General features: G+C 48.6%; 1 protein-coding gene across 7 annotated transcripts in view; it reads left to right on the top strand.

The window, feature by feature from the left end:
- Window positions 1-13,462, top strand: part of APOO (apolipoprotein O) — a 1,477,911-nt gene extending 1,464,449 nt beyond the window's left edge. For 5 of the 7 annotated variants that reach the window (XM_069637277.1, XM_069637272.1, XM_069637275.1 and 2 more), the window contains one exon: window positions 13,236-13,462. The gene's annotated coding sequence lies outside the window, so the exon portion shown is untranslated. Of the gene's footprint in view, window positions 1-7,210; window positions 7,254-13,235 lie in introns of all 7 variants that reach the window. The other 2 variants (XM_069637274.1, XM_069637276.1) reach the window with 1 other exon arrangement.
- Window positions 13,463-21,910: the final 8,448 nt, after the last annotated feature.

The following is a 21,910-nucleotide window of genomic DNA, read 5'->3' as shown; positions in this document are numbered from 1 at the left end:
TGAGGGTGCGGTGGGCTCGACGACGGGTTCTGAGGGCGGCGACGACGGAACGGGTCTCCCGTCTCCCGTCGCACGGGCATCTCCGCCCGACGAGATTGGCTCATTCCACGCCATGATCGCCAGGGCGTCCGAATTGTTCCAGCTCCGCCCGGAGGAGCAGAAAAAGGAAGGTTTCCTCTATCAGCGCCAGGAGGCCAAGAGGAAGACTGTCATCGCGGTGCCTCTAATCGATGACATCTGGGAGGAGGGCCTGTCGGTACTCAAGAACCCCTCCACGGCACCAGCCAAATGGGACCGGTACGAGAAGAAGTACCGGGTCCCCGAGACCGCTCCCCTGTGCCTCAGGGCCCAGCCAACGCCAGACTTGGTCGTCTCGGCGGCGGCGAAGAAGAAAGCGGCGGGGTAAGGAGCCTCAACGTCGAATTCCCCTCCGGACGGCGAGGGAAAGAAGTTGGACGCCATGGGGCGGCAGGTCATTTCGGCGGTCGGCGACGACGATCAAAGCGGCCAACGCCCTGGCGATCGTGGCCCGTTACGACAGGGAGCTCTGGTTTAAGCTGGCCCCCATATTGGACTTCCTACCGGACGACAAGAGGTCCGAGGCCCTGGAAATACTTCAAGAAGGCGAGGTGGTGTCGGAAAGAAGGCGAGGTGGTGTCGGACCACGCCATAACAGTGGCAACTGATATTGCCGATACCGGGTTCCGCCAGCTGGGTACCGGAGTTTGCCTACGACGACGGGGTTCGCTCCGGGCGACCGACTTCCGTCAGGACGTCCAGACCAGGGTGTTGGACATGCCGTTCGACGGCAGCAACTTGTTCGGGAAGGCGGTGGACGAATCCCTCCAAGCCATAAAGACGGAGACGGCCCGCGCCCTGGGAGCCCTTGAGCAACGACAGCCCTTTCGGAGCTCCGGAAGCAGACAGGGGGCCTCCAAGGGATCCAGCGGTGGCTCGTTGTCCTACCGCCAGGCGGCACGCTCCTCGTCTCAGGAGGTCTACAGGGGTCGCGGCAAGCAGGGAGCGCCTCGCTGCCGTCGGCAAGGTGGCCAGGGCGGCAAGGCCACCACCTCCAAGCAGGACTGAACCGGCTGTGGCCTCGGGCCCCCACCAAAGCAGCCCGGTGGGAGGTCGGCTGATGAAGTTCGTCGGCATGTGGAAGTCCATCTCCACCGATCGTTGGGTGCTGGATACCCTGGCAAGAGGACACTCTATCGAATTCCTGAAGAAGTGCCCTCACATTCCACCTGTGGCCAGGAAGGAAAATCACATCCCGCAACTGCTGTTGGAAGTACGGGCGATGCTCAGGAAAGGCGCCATCAAGCCCATCCCGAAGAGGCTCCGAGGCTCCGGGGCTCCGGGGTGTACTCAAGGTACTTCCTCGTCAGGAAGAAGACGGGCGGCTGGCGCCCCATCCTGGACCTTCGTCGTTTGAACAAATACATCAGGTCACAAAAGTTCAGGATGGTCACCCTTCAGCACGTGCTGGGACAGCTGGAGGAAGGCGACTTTCTATCGTCGCTGGACCTGGAGGATGCATACTTCCACGTTCCCATCCTCGGAAGTCACCGAAAGTTCCTCAGGTTCGTCGTCCAGGGACGCCACTACCAATTCAGAGCACTGCCGTTCGGATTGAAGTTGGCCCCCAGGGTCTTTACCAAGTGCCTAGCACCTGTGGCAGCGCGGCAGCGCCTTCAGGGGATTCACGTCTACCCCTACCTGGACGACTGGGTCATCCGCTCAAGGACGAGGGAACTCGTCGTCGAGCACACTGCGAGGACCCTCCAGCCACTCACAGACCTGGGATTCGCCATAAATTACCCAAAGTCCCACCTGGTGCCGTCGCAGTTGGCCCTGTTTCTGGGAGCGAAGCTCGATACAGTGAGGCGCCGTCAGAAGAACGGACGAAGACCATTCTGGGCAAAGTGCAGCGCCTGCTAGCCACAGACGTGGCCAGGGTGAGGTCCATCAAGTCCCTCCTGGGGATGATGTCCTCTTGCATCTACCTGGTGCGCCTATGCAGACTACGGATGCGCCCTCTTCAAGAATTTCTCGACGCCCGTTGGACGCAGGCGACGGGCACCTTTGAAGACAGGGTCCCCCTCAACGAGGTGTTCCGGCGGGCGATTCAGTGGTGGGGAATTCGAGCGCACCTCACGGCGGGAAAGGACTTTCAGACGCCGGCGTACCAGGAGACGGTGACGACAGACACTTCCCTGGAAGGTTGGGGCGCCCACACCGGAGATCTCCACGCAAGAGGCCTCTGGCTCCCGGAGGAGAAGCTCCTGCACATCAACATCCTGGAACTCTGAGCCGTGTTCTGGGCTCTCAAATCGTTCCTCCCGTCGCTCAAGGGCAAGGTGGTGCGGATCTTCAGGGACAACACCACGACAATGTTTTACATACGGAAGCAGGGAGGTACCAGATCCCCAGCCCTATCCAAGGAGGCACAGGATCTGTGGCACTGGGCGGTCGCCCAGGGGATGTTCCTGGTTCCTTTTCACCTGGCAGGAGAAAGAAACACCATTGCCGACTCGCTCAGCAGGGAGCTGCGCGCGTGTCACGAGTGAGAGCTGCGCCAGGATCAGGTGGATCAACTCTTCCGACGATGGGGCAAACCCCAAATCGACCTGTTCGCAACAGCGACAAACTCGAAGTGCCAGAGGTTCTCCAGCAGGTTTCCCCAGCCGAGAAGCATGGGCGATGTGTTCTCGTTCCCCTGGGACGGCCTATACCTGTATGCGTTCCCTCTGTTGCCGTTGCTGCTTCGACTCATCAACCAGCTCAAGAGGTCCCGGTGCAGGATGATCCTCGTCGCACCGGCGTGGCCGAGGCAGATCTGGTTCCCGGACCTTCTGGACTTGTCAACGTCCCCATCCATCAAGCTGTCGGCGGACGCGGATCTTCTCTCCAGAGAAGGAGGCGCCATCTTCCACCACGACCCGGCGTCGCTGAACCTGCAGGCTTGGCTCCTGGAACGCTAGAGTTTGGAGGGTACGATATACCGGCCGACTGCAGAGTGGTTCTTGCAAAGGCCAGGGCGTCCTCGACCCTCAAATGCTACGGTCACAAGTGGAAGAGGTTCTCTATCTGGTGCCGAGCACAGAAGATGAACCCCCTACGGATTACGGCCCCTCAGGTGCTGCCGTACCTGCTATCGCTGGCAAAGGCTGGGCTAGCCCATGCCTTCATTAAGATTCATCTGGCAGCGATCTCCAGATATACCAGAACCACAGGACGGACGTCCCTGTGGTCCCATCGACTGGTGAAAGAGTTTATGAAAGGACTGTTCCGGTCGTTTCCGCCGGTGAAGGCCCCGGCCCCGGCGTGGGAACTTTACGTGGTGCTGACTATGCTCATGGGGCCCCCATTCGAGCCGATGCACTCCGCACCGATGAAGTTTGTGTCGTGGAAGACTGCATTCCTGGTGGCCATTACCTCTGCACGACGAGTGGGAGAGATCCAGGCCCTATCCTGCAAAGCACCGTACTTGACTTTCCATGCCTCGGGGGTGGTGCTTAGGACGCACCCCTCCTTTATGCCCAAGGTGCCGTCGGACTTCCATCTTAACGAGCCCCTGGTGTTACCTGTTTTCTTCCCGTCTCCTTCGTCGCCGGCCGAGAGGACTTTGCACTCGCTGGATGTGGCTAGAGCGCTGAAGTTCTACGTGGACCGCACAAAGAGTTTTCGGAGGACATCACAACTGTTTGTGAACTTTGGACCTGTGAATCAAGGGAAGGCTCTCTCGAAGTCTTCTATTTCCAGATGGCTCTCCGGCTGCATCATGCACTGCCACCGGTTGGCTAGCTGACCGCTGCCAGGCCGTCCGAGAGCCCATTCGACCAGAGCGATCGCTGCTACTACGGCGTTCCTATCTGGTGTGCCCCTGCTGGACATCTGCAGGGCTGCTACGTGGAGGCCGAAGCACACCTTCACGAGATTCTACTGCGTCGATCGGGATTCCAGGAAGGAGTCCAGGGTCGGCCAAGCAGTGCTGCGCAACCTGTTCGCTTAAGGTGAGCCTGGTGAGGAGGTAAGAGATACTTAATGTTGAGTTGTTGTATTGCTTAATGTTGAGCCTTTGCCACCTCCCGTGGTTGTGCATGTGTGTACTGCTATGTATTCTTATATTCATGAGCATGTGAATCCATGCCAGACCCCATGCTGGAGAAGGAACAAGTTACTTACCTGTAACTGTTGTTCTCCAGCATGGTTCTGGCATGGATTCACATGCGAACCCTCCCGCCTACCCCTCTGCGGCTCTTCACTTGGTCATACTGCCACTTCACGTGCTACCAAATCTGAAGATGGCTGCCAGAGGCGGGGCTTAGGGAGATGGCAGTCATTGGCTGTGGTCAGTATGACGCAGAGATCAGTGATTGGTTACTACTACGAAAGACAGATCAGAAACGAAACTGATACTGATTTTTTCTTTACCGAGGATTCCCAGCCTGACGATGGGGAATATTCATGAGCATGTGAATCCATGCCAGACCCATGCTGGAGAACAAAAGTTACAGGTAAGTAACTTGTTCCTTACACTACATGGAGAGGATGTCATTTCTAAGAACCCCGCTTACACTTTCGGGATAACTGAGAGGCCCAGAAGTATTTTCTAAAAATAATTTAAGTATCTCACATGCACATGCATAAACTCCATGCTCAACAGTCCCAACTTGGTCCCAAGGGCGCTTCCTGGAGTTCCACGAGGAAGCCCAGTTACCATGGGTAAAAGTTTATTCTGCAACATCTCCGATTGTTTGCAATTATGACATCTCCAGACTCACCGGCGTAGAGGATCATGGAAAAAAACTTTTGCCTTCCAAACCTTTCTCCACTAACTGCTTTATGTCTAGCCCAGAATCTGTTTCTATGGAAGAGAAGTGAGGTACAAATAGGAGTCAACCTCCTTAGTTGGTCTTCTTTTCAAAGACCAAGACTACTACTATTTTAGTCTTGAACTTTAGTTTCAAACTATGATTCTCCAATTAATTATTAGCATTTTGCAGTACCCATTCAAATCCCTTCGGGTTTAGGTCTATGATAACCATGTCAACCTCATATATGAGTGCACTATATTGAGTTTTATTCAACAATGGTGGATACAGGTTTCCTTTACCATTGAAAGGATCGAAGTCAGACATAAAATACAAAATTAGACGATAAGGGACAGCCCTGCTTAATCCCCTAGTATTTAGGAAATAACGGTATAGCATTGCCTGACCTAGAATATCATACTGAAGCCTCTATATTCACGTAACTACTGGAGGTGTACTTGACAATGCTTTAATGAACTTGGGTGTTGGAGAAGAGATGGTAGCAATGCAGGGAAAGGGTGCAGCAGATGTGTTGGGCTGCCCAGAAACAGATGAGTGAATGCAGTAAGAGATGAAGAGCAACAGGTGAAGGTAACAGAGGTGATTCCCAGCAGATGCAAGGCCTCCTCACCTGTTCCTGCTCTTGCAAAGCATGCAAGGAGGCACAGGCTTCCCTTGTCAAATTTCAAGCAGTCGGGGGCCATGCCAGGACAGAACAGGTGCCCATTTTGGCATTGGCTTTGGAGAATATTAGCTTGCTGGAGAGGAAGACTTAAATGGCTCAGGATCCCACTGTGATATGCATCTGCAAGATATCAGTGAAGTGGGATATACCAGAGAAGTTATGCTGCTTGGGGACCATGGCAATGTACAAGCACATAGAACGGAAGTATGATCTGACCAGTCCTAATGCGTACATATCAACTTCCAGTGGTCCCTCTTTCCCAACACCCTCTAAAAATTGGGGACGACAATGAGGGAACATCCTCACAGGAGGACACTCCTTCGCTCGGCCTGACACACAGACACAAGCAACCCTCAGCCCCCTACCGCCCCACTGTTACCCGCCTGACATACTGTGCCCATGGCAAAATCAATCAGGGCCTTGTCCCCACCACCACAACTTTTTGTTGGTGGTTATAGTTCATGGATGTGTCTCTATTTGCACAGGGATTGCAGGGACAAATTATGTTTCATGTTGGCGCTGACTGCCTGTGTTCACCCTCTCTGGTGTAGTGCGTGCAAACATTCAAGTCACACCTAGGTTCTCATTAGGCTGCACTTTCATCGTAATTTCTTCTGAGTTGGTTCCCACCACGGTTCTGACACACCAGTCCTCTTCAGGAGCCCAAAATTAACAGGATCTAACAGGATTAGTGCTGGTTCAAACACTAATATGATAGGCAGTTTAGAACTCGCCACTACCATTGTTCATTCCTCTCTCACAGTTCCAGTCTCTTCAAAACATAGGCTTTTTCCTATCTGTTTTCAATTGGAAATTGCTATCCTTCCGGAAACTAGGTTAAGGCAAAATGTAAAGGCACTTTACAATCAATTTCCAAACATCTTTACAGCAGCTACACCAATTCTCCTAAAGGTCAAACATCCCCCCACTCTGTGTACTCTGACTAATTCTCTGTAGGATCTGACTATTTTCATATGCGGAATGCAAAATGCTGCCAGGTAGGAATGCGTCCCTTACTTTATTCATTCTTCTATCATGGATGGAAGAAAGACAAGGTGTGTTTGACATTGTGGAGGCACATGGAAAACCCACCCTTCCAACACTGAAATTAATGTCAGCACTGATTAATAATTTTAAAAGCAAACAATATTTGATGAGGATCAGAGGTGATATTGCACAAAAGATGGGCTTTAGGACTGCCTGAACATTATATTTTGTCAATGCTGGGAATTTGCCATGTTGCCATTGATGGCCTGGGCTGATGGTCTGTTTTCTAAAATAAGTGTTTAAATGTGTGCAATTTTGAAATAGCGCAAGAAAGCAGTTAACACCATAAAACATGAAAATGCACAACAGCAAAGGATTGCAGTTGAAACTCACTTTGCACGTATTAGATTATTGTACTTCTGTGGCTAATAGGGTCTGGAGCAGCCAACAAAATGCTATTTTTGCAGCTCTTAGTTCCTAGTTGTGATAAAGTCAGTAATCTGACCTTATAATGAGTGCTGGGTACCCCTCGCAGCCTGGGTGGGAGGCCTACCAAGGTGAAAGCCAGAGCCATTCCTACCAGAAAGGGGAACAGTGGCAGTTCAGAGGGCAACAATTCCTGTCCCCTGCCCAAGTGTCTGTTTATATATTAATGGTACCACGTTGCATCCCCCATTCCTCTGCCAACAAATGATTGCCAATCTTTTTCTTTTCATTACAGGCACCACATACATCAGAAACCTGGACAGACAACCTGCAAGTGGGTAAGCTATAAGGAGCCTTTATATCGAACATTCCAGTCAGCAGAGTTCTCCATTCAGCAGAAAGAGAGACATCTGCCAAGCCGTAAAACAAAAGAACTGCATGGCTGCCAGGAACGTGGCATGCTGCCATATGTCAACGGCAAATGCCACACTAGAGACTTGCACAACGGTGCTGCTGAGCAATGTTTGCAAAACCCAACAAACCCTCAAAATGTACCTGGAATTTCATAACAGTGTGGTCCCCTAGCATAAAGTGGGACACCGCCAAATTCAGCTGCCATTGCTGTAGCACAGCAGCTCCCTCCCCCCACCCCTGGAGAAAGGTGCAGGGCTTTGCCCCCTATTAGTCAGTGTAGGTTGCTGTAGAACCTCCTGGTTGGGAAAGTTAGGATCATATTGGTTAGGCCAGAAGGAGGGTGAGGAAAATAAAGGCAACAGTATATAGGAATGTGTGGGTTATTCAGGCGAGGTCAGAGGAGGAGGTGGCAAACCATGTGACCAGCATGAGGAAGGATGCAGGACTGGAGTGTGGAAGCGTTTTGGAGAAAAGGTGATGTATTGGTTGGTGAGGGCAAGTGGTTCTGTCTTGTGAGTGTATATGCAAGGTAAGTGCGAGTAGTAGAGGAAGTGTGTAAAGTGATTTTGAGTGAAAGCAGGCCGATTAAGTAGAAGGTGGATACATGAGTAGTGGTGGTGTGGAAAAGAGTGAGTAGCTGCATTGTGGAGAAGGGAGAATATTAGTGCAGTGGAGATGGAGAGTGTAGGAGGGAGTATAATTGGAGGATGGAGGAAGGCTGTAGAAGGAGCTAAAGAGACATCAGATCGACAAAGGATGAAGACCTAGGACAAGAGCAGAGAGCATGTAGGAGGAGTTGGAGGAAGGAGAGCAGCGAGAGGAAGATAGAATAATAGGGAGATACAGGGAAAGGAACATCAGTGTGTGACAGAAAGAAGACTGAGTGGGGCTTGAGTGTTTGAAAGGCAATGCCTACGAACAAACCTGAATGATAGAGTAGGTTTTGTCTTGGAAGCCCCAGAGGGAGATTAGAAAGGTATGGTTGTTCTCTTTAGGCCCTCATTTGCAACAAGGTAGTGTCATCACTAATTCCCCAACAAGGATCTCCTCCCATGTGTCATGGGGTCGGCAGCCACTAGCTGATCCTGACCCTGGGGGATGGTGTTATGAGGGAGGATCACCTGGGAGAAGATGGCTGTCGGGGGAAGGTGGTGCAGGAGATGCACTATTCAGTACTGTATGGAGAAGAGGACTACATCATTCCTAAGGTTTTGATGGCTTGTTGTCACTATACAAGCCCTTCTCCCCTCTTGTTGAAATTACTCTAGGCAAACCAATATTCATACCTCATTCACACATAACACTCCTTTAACTTTTCTTAGCTCTAATGATTCTCTGAATAGAAGTTCTGAACAATATCACATTGATAGTCACAGAAACTCTGTGAACTCCAACTCCCAGAAAGCCTCAGGTAGAGAAACGAGGAAGAGGAAAAAGGAGTTAATGCGGATCAAAAGAAACACAAAGTTAAGTATGCAGACTAGTTGTTTTTGGGAGGTCCGAGTAGGCGGGACTTCTACAAATGGTGTCTGCTTTCAAAACAGGACAGCCGGAGAAGAAGGAAGTGAAGCCAGAGATGGGAGAAGCAGAGCTGAAGCAGAGAGCAGTACATAGAAGGACCGTGCTGTGGCGGCATGTGCTTCCGCTCCCAAGCGTTACATACCAGTATGGCGCGAGGCCAGAAGAGACACCTCAGGCACTGAGAGAACTGCTGAAGTGCCAACAGTAACAGGGGAGCTACCGGGAGCGTGTTTGTGCAGAGAAGCAGTGGTCATGCTGGCGTGTGAATGCGAAGCTGCCCCAAGAGCGGGAAGGAGGTCTGCAGTGCGAGGAAGACAGTTCCAAAGCGGGAGCTTCACCACTGCAGCATGCCATGGGTCGGGAACGCTTCAATACGCCAGTAAGTCTACCCAAAGCCATTGGGGACCCTGAGGCATACCAACAGGCATATAAAGAGGAAAGGGTATTTGAATACCGACCCAGTGCAATACAAAGACAGAACTTGAATAATACCCCATACATGAGATATAAACATGGGGAAATTTAGAGCAAGCAATACCCCAAATAAATGAACAGTAATGAAGATATAAAAAGGCAGAACTTGAACAAGTCCCCATACATGAGATGTTGGTGGGGGGAAGGTACAAGAAGTACCTCAAGCCAATGAAATAGAAAATACAGTGAAGTAACACAACTGTGTTGAATTAAAGGACAGTGAACCCAAGAAGAAGTCCTGGTGAAAGGAACACACCAGACAGTGAACATTGGGAGGCAAGATATCTAGCAGGAGAGTATACCACGTGATTGGTAAAACCCGGAAAGCAAATCCTGGCAGGAGAGTATACCAGGAGGTCCAGTCAAGTTGTACAAAGAGTGGAAAGATACCTGGCAGCAAGTTGTACCAGGGGATCAAGGATTCCTGGCAGGGGAGTATACCAAGAGATCCATTAAAGGTGTATGTGTATAAAGAAACCTATTTGTTTTTCAACGTACATGGTAAAAAGGTACACACACATTTATGCATCCCAAAAACTGTTATGTGAAAGAGACACTTTGCCTTCCTACCTAAATATCCATGGGAAGGGAAAGACCCTCTGTATCCAAACATTTATCCTTTGGGGGGGAGGGGGAGAATACTTTTGTTGGATTTATCAATTATTATTTTAGGCACACTGTTTGCCAAACATAAAGAGACATTCCCTTACACTTTCAGTTGATTATTTCTAGTGCAACGGTTAGAGTAGTATGGTTTTGGACACAAGGACAGTTTTTAAGTTTCATGACATGACACAGACTGATCTTTAGTTTTAGTTTCCTAGGTAGGGACATTCTCTTTAGGACAGGGACGTAAAGGCCTTCATCCAACCCTTTTTGTTTAATAAAGATGTCTGAACATTACAACTTTGTGTCCGCCTCTCATGTCTGAGTCCTCACAGTTGTTACAACGTAGATAGTAGGGGTCAAAAAGTTCTATATACTAATCTGGAAAGTAGGAAAGCCTGAGATAATGTGGAAACTGCTTACGGGGTGGCCCTTAGCACCCAGGCTAACATTTTCAGAAACATCTCTGGGAGTTGGAGGGTTCTTTTGGCCATCTGTGACACCCAGAGTACTGAATAAATTGCCTGCGGTACTTCTGTGTTAGCTATTGAAAAGTGGCTTTCTGCAGAGCAGGACTCATGAACAAAACAGTAGCAATCCAAATGCTAATGACGACTGCAGCCAGTCAGTCAGCACCACTGCACTCAGTCACCAAATCTGTGGCACAACAGCAGCAATGTTTTCTTGGGTGACATTGCCAACTGACAGTGTTATGGTGGCTGGTAACTGGAGAGAATGCTGTAGTAGAGGTCTTTTGGGTTCTTCCTAGCACTGTGCATGTTGTTTCATCATGTGACACCGCAATGATGTGGAACCTAACTTTTCCCAAGACTTTTACGGGCGCAAAGCTTTTTTGCAAAGAGTGCAGCTGGTGATAGGTGGTCATTATTTGCCCTGTGGGATGAAGGACATTTCAGTAGGCAAAATGTGACTTCTCTTTCCCTTCTGTCTCACAGACAGTGGGCTGAACCTTCTCTGCATTCCCCCTTGTCCTCTTTGGCACTTTTATCTGCTATAGGTGTGGTGGGACTTAGTTAACTTTTCTATAACCACAAGAAGACCGCACATTGTGGACACGTTTACAGACTCTGAAAGCACACTTGCCTTAAAAGAATTCTAAGATTTGTTATTAGCAACTTCGTAAGCACCAATTATTTGGTCTGGACACTTCAAGATGGCACACTGATTTACTGTCACTAAACGAAATCTAATCCTCTGCCTGCCACCACACAATTCTGTGATGTTCTTCTCAAACTGACAAGAAATGTTACTTGCATTTGTCATTCAAAGAGTCAGTCATTGCATTGGGATTTTCTCCTCCCTGAAATGGTGCACTCACAGCCACTGAATATAATCTGCTCCTGCCTATCAAGCATTGTACTCCCTTTGCCCTGCAACTATTATTTGGTCTGTCCATGTAAGATGGTCCCTGCAATGTAGTAGAGTCCGTATTCGGGACAAAAAAGGTGCCATTTACCATTTCATTGTCCTGCCTCTCCCTCAACTAAATACTATTTTACTGTTCTACTTGCCCCACAATACATTTTTGCCCTGTTCCCCCAATGCTATGATATGGCATTTGTAACGTGCCTATACACAAGTGTTTCAAGGTGCGACGAGGCAGGGGGGGAACAAGGGGAGACAGACAACAATGCTACTAGGCCAGGTGTCATTCAGATCGCGCAAGTGCAAAGGGTAGAGGGAAAGGGAAAAGTGCAAGGGCGAAACGGAGAAGGGAAAGTGCAGTACAGGGTTAATAGCATACAGCAAACAGGATAAATAACAAGGGCCAGCTGGTGGCAAGTGCGAAGTAAGTGCAGACAAGTGCTGGGAAGGGGGGCTGTAGGGATACAGACACAGTCCCGTAGTGCAGGGGTTGCCATGGAGGCAGTGCAGGGGAGAGTGGCTGGGCCAAGGACCGAGAACGGTGAGTGGCCCAGTTGCAGATTCAGTGCAGTTTCAGTAGTATTAGCAGGGGAGAGGGGGAGAGAAAGCAGAGGCAGAGGAAGGTTTTGAGGTGCTTCCAGAACCGGAGATGGTTCTCCTCAAGAGCAAGCAAGCTTGCTTTAATTTTCTACCTAATCCTCATTTCATTTTCTACCTAATCCTCAATGCAATTCTATAAATGTGCTACTTCTCTCTCTCAACTGTGCTATTTCCTCAACTTCTTCAACAGCGTCCTGCCTCTGTCTAAAAAAGACTGATCATGAAATCAAACCCCATATACCTAATGTATACTTTTTTAACTTTGCCTAAACTACGGATAATGTTTACAACTAGATTTGTCCAAAAGGTACACTATTTGGGCGTTTTGGTTTATGCCCAAACATTATTGACCAGTCCTAGTGAGTACCCACATACATGTTTATCAGAGCTTCTGCTATCACTGTAATTTACTTAAATATGTATTCTATTTCTTCGCAGTTGTCAGTCTTTCAGTTAGATGAAAATGCAAAAACTGAATGATTTGTAGGTTAACGCAATTGTTTTACTCTTTCCTGCTCTTAAGTTTATTAAGCTGTAGACAATGCATGTGATGTAGTCCCCCTGTGACATGAGGCAAGGCTTTTCCAAGTTGTGCACTTCCTCCAGACCCCCATATTCTCATATCTAGCTGTGTTTAATATCTGATTCTCGTATCTAGCTGTGTTTTAAGATCTATTGCTGCCTACCAATGCCATATACTTGATGTAGTCCCCTGTAACATGAGGCAAGTCAATCCAAGTCACCCTACCATACCTTATGTATCCTTTGATTGAGACGTATTACTTATCTGATGTAGTCCTCCGCAACATGAGGTGAGGCTTTGCCAGGTAGTATACACATACCAACACTGACTGTAACCATATGTATACTCCTGCACTTCAATACATGTACCCACACCTTATGTAACTAGTGCCCAGATGCCTCAGGGTTAGGTGCACTGAAATAAATGTAAAAATAAACAAATAAATAAATAATGTAATGCACTGAAAGAACCACTACTGAGAGAAGCTTAACAATGGAATCTTCTAGTCGATCTTGGGTGACTTTAACTTGATTGTTCAGGTTACTTTTTTCATGATTGCTCAGATTAATCGCATACATCTGATAGTATACATTCCCAGCATGCACAATAATAGTTGTTTTAAGTATTTATGGTATGATGTATGCGTTTTGTATTTACTGTTTTGAGATCTGCCTGTATGGTAAATGCTAAACTAACAGAAAATGCAAGCAGAACAAATCCCTGCTACAGAATCTGTTTTACTAAAAGTAATATTGTTTTACTGCACCATTAATTCATTTGCTGTTTTTCTTATCAGAATGCCGATGACCGCACTCCGCTGCATCAGAATTGTATACATTGACAGCAAAGGAACGAGACATCATGGTGTTTATCATCGCAGCAGATATTTCCTCTCTCCAGAAAATTGACTCGATTTTCTTATCACTGATATTTTCAATGCAGTCGCCAGTGTTAAAACTTTCTGCAATTTATGTACAGAATTCAATATCTGACAATCTAATATTAAAAACACATCTGCTTTAACCCTTTGCTTCATTTCTAATTTTGGCTAACGGCTGACATGTCACCAGCGGCTTAACTATTGTGAGTACTTCATAAGGAGGGATATGACTGCAGTGTGTACTGTATTATACAGAATTGGCTTTCGTGTATAAAAATCCACACAGAGTAGCATGACTGTTGCTTATATTTTACAAGAACAGCAAAAGTGCAAGGGTACCACTTAAGTGGACAAGGAGTATGTGACCCATTCACAAACCAGTCATGTCATGCCTTTCTATGTGCACATGCAAACAAAAAAAGCAGTGTTCCTTGGTGGGGATGGTATGTAGGGTCATTCCTTTCCCTGTCCAGCTCATTTGTCATCCTGCCATAGCTACTGTGTGTGCCCCCCTCCTAAACCAATGTCTCTGCTTTACTTCCCTCTCCTAAACTGCTGCTGCATTCTTTTCCGGTTCGGGTGTGGAGTGGCCCAGGTCTTCTCTGAATGGGTCCCTGCTACTGTCATACCCACTCATACACCTCTTTCGAATGCCTCATCTGCAGGTTTGGTGTCTCTACTATCCTCTCGCTGGCTCTTACCACCATCTTCAGGCCACGTCGTCCTCTTTCTCTCAGAGTGGTCTGACCTAACATCTTCAGCCTCCACCTCCAAACTTCTCCTCGTTGACTTCAATATTCACGTTGACTCGCCTGATGAGACCTCCGGACTTTTCCAACAGCTCTGTGACACTCTTTCCCTCTCCATTCTTCCCTCTGGTCCGACGCACTCCGCCTGATACACCTTGAATGCTCTCATCGCTGCTGACATCCCCATCTCCAACCATCTCATTACTACTCCTTGTCTGATCATACTCTGCTGTCCTCTCAACCTGGACCTCTTGGGTCCTCCGGTATAGCCCCACCTGCACTGCCAGTCACCTTCTCTGTCATTCGACCTATAAAGCCGAGTGTTAGTCGCTGCTTTTGCAGCCACCTTCACCCCCCCCCAACTAGTTCCTATGACTCTCACTCTGACACAACCCTCACTAACCTTCAACCCTCCATCTCCGACACTGTCGACATTCTTGCCCCTGTCATGAGGATTCGCATGCAGCCTGCCGTCAAGTGCAACTCCTAGAATGACTCCGACCTGGCCTGTCTGAAACGCAAGTACAGGGCTGCTGAGTTGAAGTAGCAGGCTTAAGGCACATCCTCTGACAAACTGGCCTGCCGCTTTCTCCAAAGGCAATACAGACTCTCCATCTGCTCCAAGAACAGGGCCTATGTCCAAGCCCGCTTCTCTGGGGCCACGAACAACACAGCAGAACTTTTCAAAATCTGCAAGGAACTTGCCAATCCTACTGCAGTCTCCATCTCTCCTCTGCCTTCTCTGGCTCTCTGCACTGCACTGGCCTCTCACTTCACCAAAATTCAGGACATCCTGTCCTCACTCTCCTCTATACCGCTCCCTTCTCCCTCATCCGCTCTCAGGTCTCCATTGGCCCCCTAACCCCTTCCCTCTTATTTTCCTCCTCCTCTCCCATATCACCTGATGGTGTTACTAGACAAGTCCAATCTATGAAAGTCTCAGCTAAACAGGTGCTCCTCTAGAACTATCAAGGACAACATTATCTCCCTTTCTCCAGCCTTGGCTGATTTCTACAAACACTCCTTTGCCTCTGGATCTTTCCCCTGACTCCAAGCACTCCCTTGTGCACCCTCTCCTCAAAAGCCTTCTACTGACTGTTCCTGTCCGGCTACCTACCGCCCTATCCCCGTCACCCCCTTCGTGGGCAAACTCTTGGAGAAGCAGGTCATCTCACAGCTTATCCACCACCCTGAAATTGTTGGTTGTCTCCACGACCACCAGTCTGGATTCAGAGCTGCCAGAGGCACGGAAACTGCACTCCTGAACATCTGTGAAGACCTGCTCTCTAATCTCGATTCCAACTCTCCTTCTGTTGTCGTCCTTCTTGATCTTTCCTCTGCCTTTGATACGGTCAATCATGCCACCCTTATAAATCGGTTCTGTGATACCCTTGGCATCACTGACCTGGCTCAGGACTGGTTGACCTCGTTCCTCTCTGACCGGCCTTCCCATGTTCAAGCTGGCCCTTTTCTCTCTTACTCTTCACCTGCAGTGCCCCTCAGGGTTCTATCCGCTCACCTTGGCTTTTCAACATCTGCCTGGTCCCTCTAGCCCAACTGATCTCCACCTTCTCTCCTAACTTCCAGTGTTATGCTGATGACAGGCAGCTCCCCTTCAAGCTCCCCTCCTCTGCCTCCTCCTCTCTCATTCCTGACTGCCTGCCTGCTATCGAGCCATGGTGCACTGCTAGCGATCTCTACCTTAATGCCAGTAAGACATATATCCTTCTCATTGGGACCCCTGCTCCTTCCTTCCCTCCCCCACTCTGGCTGTCCTCCATGGGCCCCCTCCGCTCCCCCCACCCTCCTGTGAAGCAAAAAACCTTGGTGTCATCTTCGACTCCTCTCTCTCCCCTTCTCTCCTCACATCACGGACCTTGCCAAGAAGGCCCACTTTCAGCTGTATCTCCTAAGAAGCATTCTCCCTTTCCTCACCTTCCCTTAGAAACTCAATGTCTCCAGAACTCTGGTCCTCTCCAGGCTGGACTACTACAGCAGCCTCTTCCTCAATCTACCTAGCTCCTCCCTTCGCCCCCTTCAACTAATCCAGAATAGGACCCTCATCTCATGCCCACGGACCGCATCCCTCCAGCTCTAAAATCTCTCCAGTGGATCTCGGGGTGCTACGAGGATCAAGTTCAAGACCCTCTGCATCATCCACAAGGCTTTGTGAGGCCTGGGGCCTGCTACATCCAACTCTTTCCCCAAATATCTTCCTGCTAACGCCTTTCGATCTTCTAGCTCAAACTCTCTGCAGATCAGACGATTCTCCAAACAGAGTGGGGGGTAGATCTCTCTCCTCCAGTGGTGGCTCCCTCTGGAATGGCCTCCCTGTCCCTCTCAGACCTGAGCCAGATCTCCTTAAGTTCGGGAAGCTTCTAAAGACCTTCCTTTTCTCTTCCTCCTTCCCTCTCCCCCGGTAATGTCTCTGTTTGCCTATTGACTGTCTGCCTGGTTCCTTCTGATTCTTACAGGGTACCAGGCCCTCCTCATCCAGTTTACCCCTGCACTTGGTCTCCCCTGACCCCCTCAACCTGCACTTGCCCTTCAGGCCCCTACCCCTGCACCCTTGAACCCGTTCCTGCCCCTCACCTTGCACTTAGCTCGTGAACATTCCTTTCCCTGCACTCTCTGCTTTGCCCCTGGCGCTGTCCACCTAGCCTCGGCTGGCATGTGCTTTCTCATAGGCCCTTCCGCCCTGACCTGCACTCGCTCCCCTCCCCTGCACTTCTTGTTACTGCACTTGCATGACCCGAATGTGTCAAGGCCTAGTAAGATCGTTTTTGTCATCCCTGCCCACCCCTCCTCTTGTCTTGTTGCACCTTGAAACCCATTGTGTATAGGCAAATTATAAATACTCAATAAAATAAAAGTAAAAACATGCCACTTGCTAGAGACACAGGCTCATTGCATTTCCACCTTAGAAGCTCCTCTTTCTTCAAAGGAACAGATTATTAGGGATGTCCCATGGAGCCTGCAGCACTAGCATGCCAGCTCTGCTCGCATGGGTGCTGAAATCAAATCCAAAATTGCAGAATGTTATCTGCTGCTCGCACAGCAGAACCACAGTGGGATGGGAGCAGAAGTCTGAATTATACAAAAAAGTTAAGCATTTAAACCACCTTGCACAGTCTCCACACACACACATACACACTGAATCGCTGTTAGAGTGAGAGACTCCTCCCTGATGGGGGACAGTGGTGTGGCAAGCAAAGAGAGGCCCGCCCAGGGGAAGGGATTAACTAATCCCAAATCCCACATCAAAACAGTAAGTCGCTCTCTGGGACCTATCAGTCACTCATCATTGGGAGACACACCTGAGTTTCCTTAGGCCAGAGTGCGGCAACAAGGTAGACAAAGGCCCTATAAAAGGAAGAGGCTGTAACATGAAGCTGTGGGCGTCTAGAGATATAGCTCAATTGGGGCCAGCTGGTGAAAGAGTGCAGAAGGAGCTAGGGCAGGAGATGAGAGCCAAATGAGAGACCCTGAGGCTGAGGAGAGAAGGATGCAGGGGGCTGTGGTAAAGTTGAGATTGAAGGCTGGAGGAGAAACCCAGGGATCTAAGGAGACACAGAGACACAGGAAGCTAGGGAGAGAAAGAGCCAAGAGGTTGTAGATAAAGACCATGGTTGTTGAGGAGAGAGGATGAGACTCAGGAGGTTGGGGAAAGAGAGATGCAGGAGGTTAGAGACAGAGAGATGCAGGAGGCTGAAGAGAGCAAACTAGGTGGCTGGGGAGGGAAGAGCCTACAGGAAATTGGACTGAGTTAGCTCTGGTTACCAACATGTTTGAGGAGGTGGTCAGTGAAGTTAAAGAGGAGGTAGTGAAAGAAGGTAAGGAAAAGGTGGTGAGAAGAAACATTGCTTTGAGGTTTCCCGCCCTCGAAATAGAGGTACCTAATGAGGAAGTGCCTAAAGAGAAGGTTGTGAACAGTGGCGCGAAGATTAAAAAGAATGGTGACCAGGGTGGATTGGTATAGCAGAGAATTACTGGGAGCCAGGAGGAAGTGGAACGGAAGATCAGGGTGGGAATTGAAGAGCAGGAGATGATGCAAAGGAACGGCTTAGACAGTTGGAAGAATTAGTCTGAGGAGAAGTATTGAGGACTTTCAGGATAAGGACATGATTAAAGATAGAGCGAAGGAAGGAACGAAAATAGGTTGCCTAGGTACAAGTTTTTGGATGGACATCGGATAAGAGAGAAAAGTATAGAGAAGACCCTGTAAATACCTTAGGGTGGCCTCTTGTTTTTCTGTACCTCTGTGCCTAGGTTTATGGCCAGTTCTCAAGGTACTGCGGACTACAGAATCAACCACCATGATCCCTTGCGGATTTAAGAACAGAGGGGAACCCCGCCATATGCTAGCAGCAAAAGAACATTGCAAAGAAGGCTACACATACCAGAGACTTTGCTTGATGGCTGAAACAGCAAGAGGAATCGTGAGTCACATTTTTCTGGAGTTCTTTATGTTTTATTGTTTTGGTGTTACACGTCTTTATCCATTCATTTTCCGCAAGTTTCTGTTTTGCATGCTGAGGTCTTTTGGTGAGCATTTCGACTGATATATCTTCGTTCTCTAGCTGTCGTGGTAGATATTGTTTCCAGGTTTGAAGGACTGCATTATTCGTGGCCGTGGGGTTGCATCTCAAAATTTCAGTTGCTAGTATTTTCTCTTCAATCAGGAGTTTGTGCAATAGATCTAGTTGCTTCCATGTAACTATTGATGCAAATGATTGTGTAGTAATTTTGTGCCGAATTCTCGTCATTGGGTATGAGTTGGGCAATCTTGGGATCTTTCTCCAGAACATTGCCTCCAATCTTGTCCAGTTTTTAGGTTGTGTGTAGATCATTGCCTCACTTCCATAGGTGATTGCAGGAATCACTTTCTGTCTGTAGAATGATAGAATAGGCTTGAATTTGAATTTGCCAAACTTCCGGTGGAGCACACATCCTTGTCTAGCTAGGCTTTGCATTTTTCCTTCTAGGGTGGAAAACCGTTGTTTTTCTATTTCCGATTGATTTATCGTAACGCCTAGATATTTGAATGTTGTCACTTCATCTAGGTTGGTTTCGTCAATGGTCAATTTCAATGGCCTTTGCTTCTTGAAGGGGTGTTTCACCAGGGCCATTATTTTCGTTTTAGCAATGTTAATGCGTAGTTAATTTGTATTCATACAGGCCCCCATAAGGTGAAGTCTCTGTTGTAGCCCTGAGGTTGTTTTGTCCAGTAAGATGATATCATATCATGATATGATATGGCATTTGTAACGTGCCTATACACAATGTTTCAGCATGCATCAGTGCTGGCACTGGGATGGAATTCAGTTTTCTGGCATTCAAGGCTGTGTTACTTAAATGTTCTTCAGAGTCTGCTGTATACAAGTTGTAGAGGGTGGCTGCCAAGCCCTTTGTTGTCTTTATAGGAGGATTAGTTATACCATCCTTCGATAGCCTTACTACGATTGAGGTGTTAGAGTAAAGCAGCTTGATTGGTTCTAAAATATCGGTCTGGCAGTTCCATGCTGTTAACTTAATCCACAACTTCGGTCTTGAAATAGAGTCAAAAGCCATATGTAGGTCTATAAATGCTGCATAAACCATTGTTTTTCTTTCTATGGCTTCTTGCTGGATCAGGTTCATTATAATCAAGTTTACGTTTGTTCCAACATTGGGCGTAGAACCTGTTTGGTGTGTTGAAAATCGATTGTTTTTCATACCCCACGCCTTCAGTTTTTTAAGTAGTATAGTAGCAAAATGTTTTCCTAATGGATCGAGTAATGCAATGGGTCTAAAGTTCTGCAAATTGTCTCGTGGGCCCTGTTTGTGTATTGGGACTATTGTGGCAGTTTGCCACGAAGGAGGAATTTGGTTGAGTTTGTTTATCACCTCTAATAGCTGTATCATGAAAGTGATCCAGAGCTCAGTATTCTATTTTAAACTCGCGTTTCAGAGACCGTCGGGTCCCAGGGCACAGGAGGTGTTCAATTTACGGAAGATCTCTGATAGGTCCTGTTTGTCACAGTATATCTCCCATTTCTTGGTTACAGTCTGTTTTGAACTGATCGTGGCTGTGGGGCGGTCACTATACATGTCCGCAAAATGCTGGGTTGCCATTTCTGTTGAGTGACATTTGCCATCAATGCTAGTTGTTTACTGTCGTTGTTGTTTAAGAGATTCCATAAAGCTCTTGGGTTATGGCTTTTATAAGTCTTCATAATGGCCTCTGCGTCATCTTTTATTCTTTTTATCTGCACGATGTGTGACATTGCATTCACATTTTTTAGGTTGCGTATGGCCTTGCGCATCTTTTTTTTTCGTGCAAATTCAGCATTATACAGGTGTTTGTGCAGCTTGGTTCCACTCGTCTTGTTCAGCTTTAGGAAAGGGATCAAAAAGCCTTCATAGTTGAGGTTATCTGCATCTGTTGTTGTTGGATCGGATTCGTTACATCCCAAGTTTGCACATAGGTCATGCGTAATCTTAGATTTTTACTGATTACTTCCATCTGTGGGCATGGGCCAAGCTTGCTTGGTTCGCTCAGACCATGTCCTTTAACTGTTAACTTATGATGGGCACTTCTTGCCGTTGGCTCGCTCTTTGTTCTCGTTATTGATTCCATTAGGTCTGCTGATAGATATATATAGTCTATTATAGCCGCTGAGTTGCCTCGTACCCACGTTGGTAGAGTTGCATTCAGATGGTCTTTAGGCTGGTCAACTTGTCTGAGGTTTTGCATGATGATTTCTTTCTGCCACCTCTTGGCGCGGATAGTTAAGTCTGCTTCTCCAGCATGGGGTCTGGCATGGATTCACATGCTCATGAATATTCCCCGTCGTCAGGCCGGGAATCCTCGGTATAGAAAAAAATAAGTATCAGTTTTGTTTCTGATCTGTCTTTCTTAGTAGTAACCAATCACTGGTCTCTGGGTCATACTGCCCCCAGCCAATGACTGCCCTCTCCCTAAGCCCCGCCTCTGGCAGCCATCCTCAGATTTTTACCGAACGTTCAAGTGTTGGGAGTCCTCGTGCTGTAGCTCTCGAGCTTTTGCTGCGTTTTCGTGCTTTTTCAGGAGATTTTTCAAATTTTTCGGTCAAATAGAGCCTCAAGCTCCACCGTTTCTACATCCGATCAACGGGGATCTGTTTTGGAGTTTTCTACGCCCCTCAAGGGTGAAGATTTCATCGAGTTACGCTTTTGGAGGATTCCAGAAGTTCCGAGGCCTACCCTGGACATGGCCCAGGAGAAAGGAAGCTCAACGCCCGGGAAGCTGTTCAGGACCTGCCCTGGATGCCAGCTTCAGAATGTTTTCAAGGAGGACGAGCATTCGTTATGCCTCTACTGTCTCCATGAGGACAAGACGCACACGGAGAAGGACTGTGTGTTTTGTGGGAACATGTCGGAGCGGACCATGAAGGATCGCCACCTCTGTCTCGCCAACTGGCTGGAAGGGAGGAGCCCGTCAGGCGAGAAGAAGAAAAAGAAGTCCGAGCGGTCTTCTAAGTCCTGTGAGGGCACCCCGGCGACGGGGGCCCAACAAAAGGCTAAGCACCGCGAGTCCGCGGGCACCGGGAGCGCCGAACGGTCGGGCTCCTTGGCTGCCAGGCAGGGCGCATCCTCCACGGCGCCATGAACCACGAGCCAACGCTCTGGCATGGGTAAGAGGAAGTCTGAGAACCCGGCGCAGCTTCTGGAGAGGCCCCGGTCGATCTCGAAGATTCCGGCAGAGGGGGAGCGAGGCTCGGCCCCTCCCCCCAAGGTGAAGGCCCCAGGCGTACAGAAGGTGATGATGGACTTAATTCACCCTAAGACCTCGATTGAGGATGGTGCTGCGGTCCTGGCTCA

Source organism: Ambystoma mexicanum, chromosome 7p, assembly GCF_040938575.1.
Source record: "Ambystoma mexicanum isolate Mex_15411 chromosome 7p, UKY_AmexF1_1, whole genome shotgun sequence".
NCBI lineage: Eukaryota > Metazoa > Chordata > Amphibia > Caudata > Ambystomatidae > Ambystoma > Ambystoma mexicanum.
The sequence above is the reverse complement of the archived record's forward strand: the minus strand, read 5'-3'. Positions and strand labels throughout refer to the sequence as shown.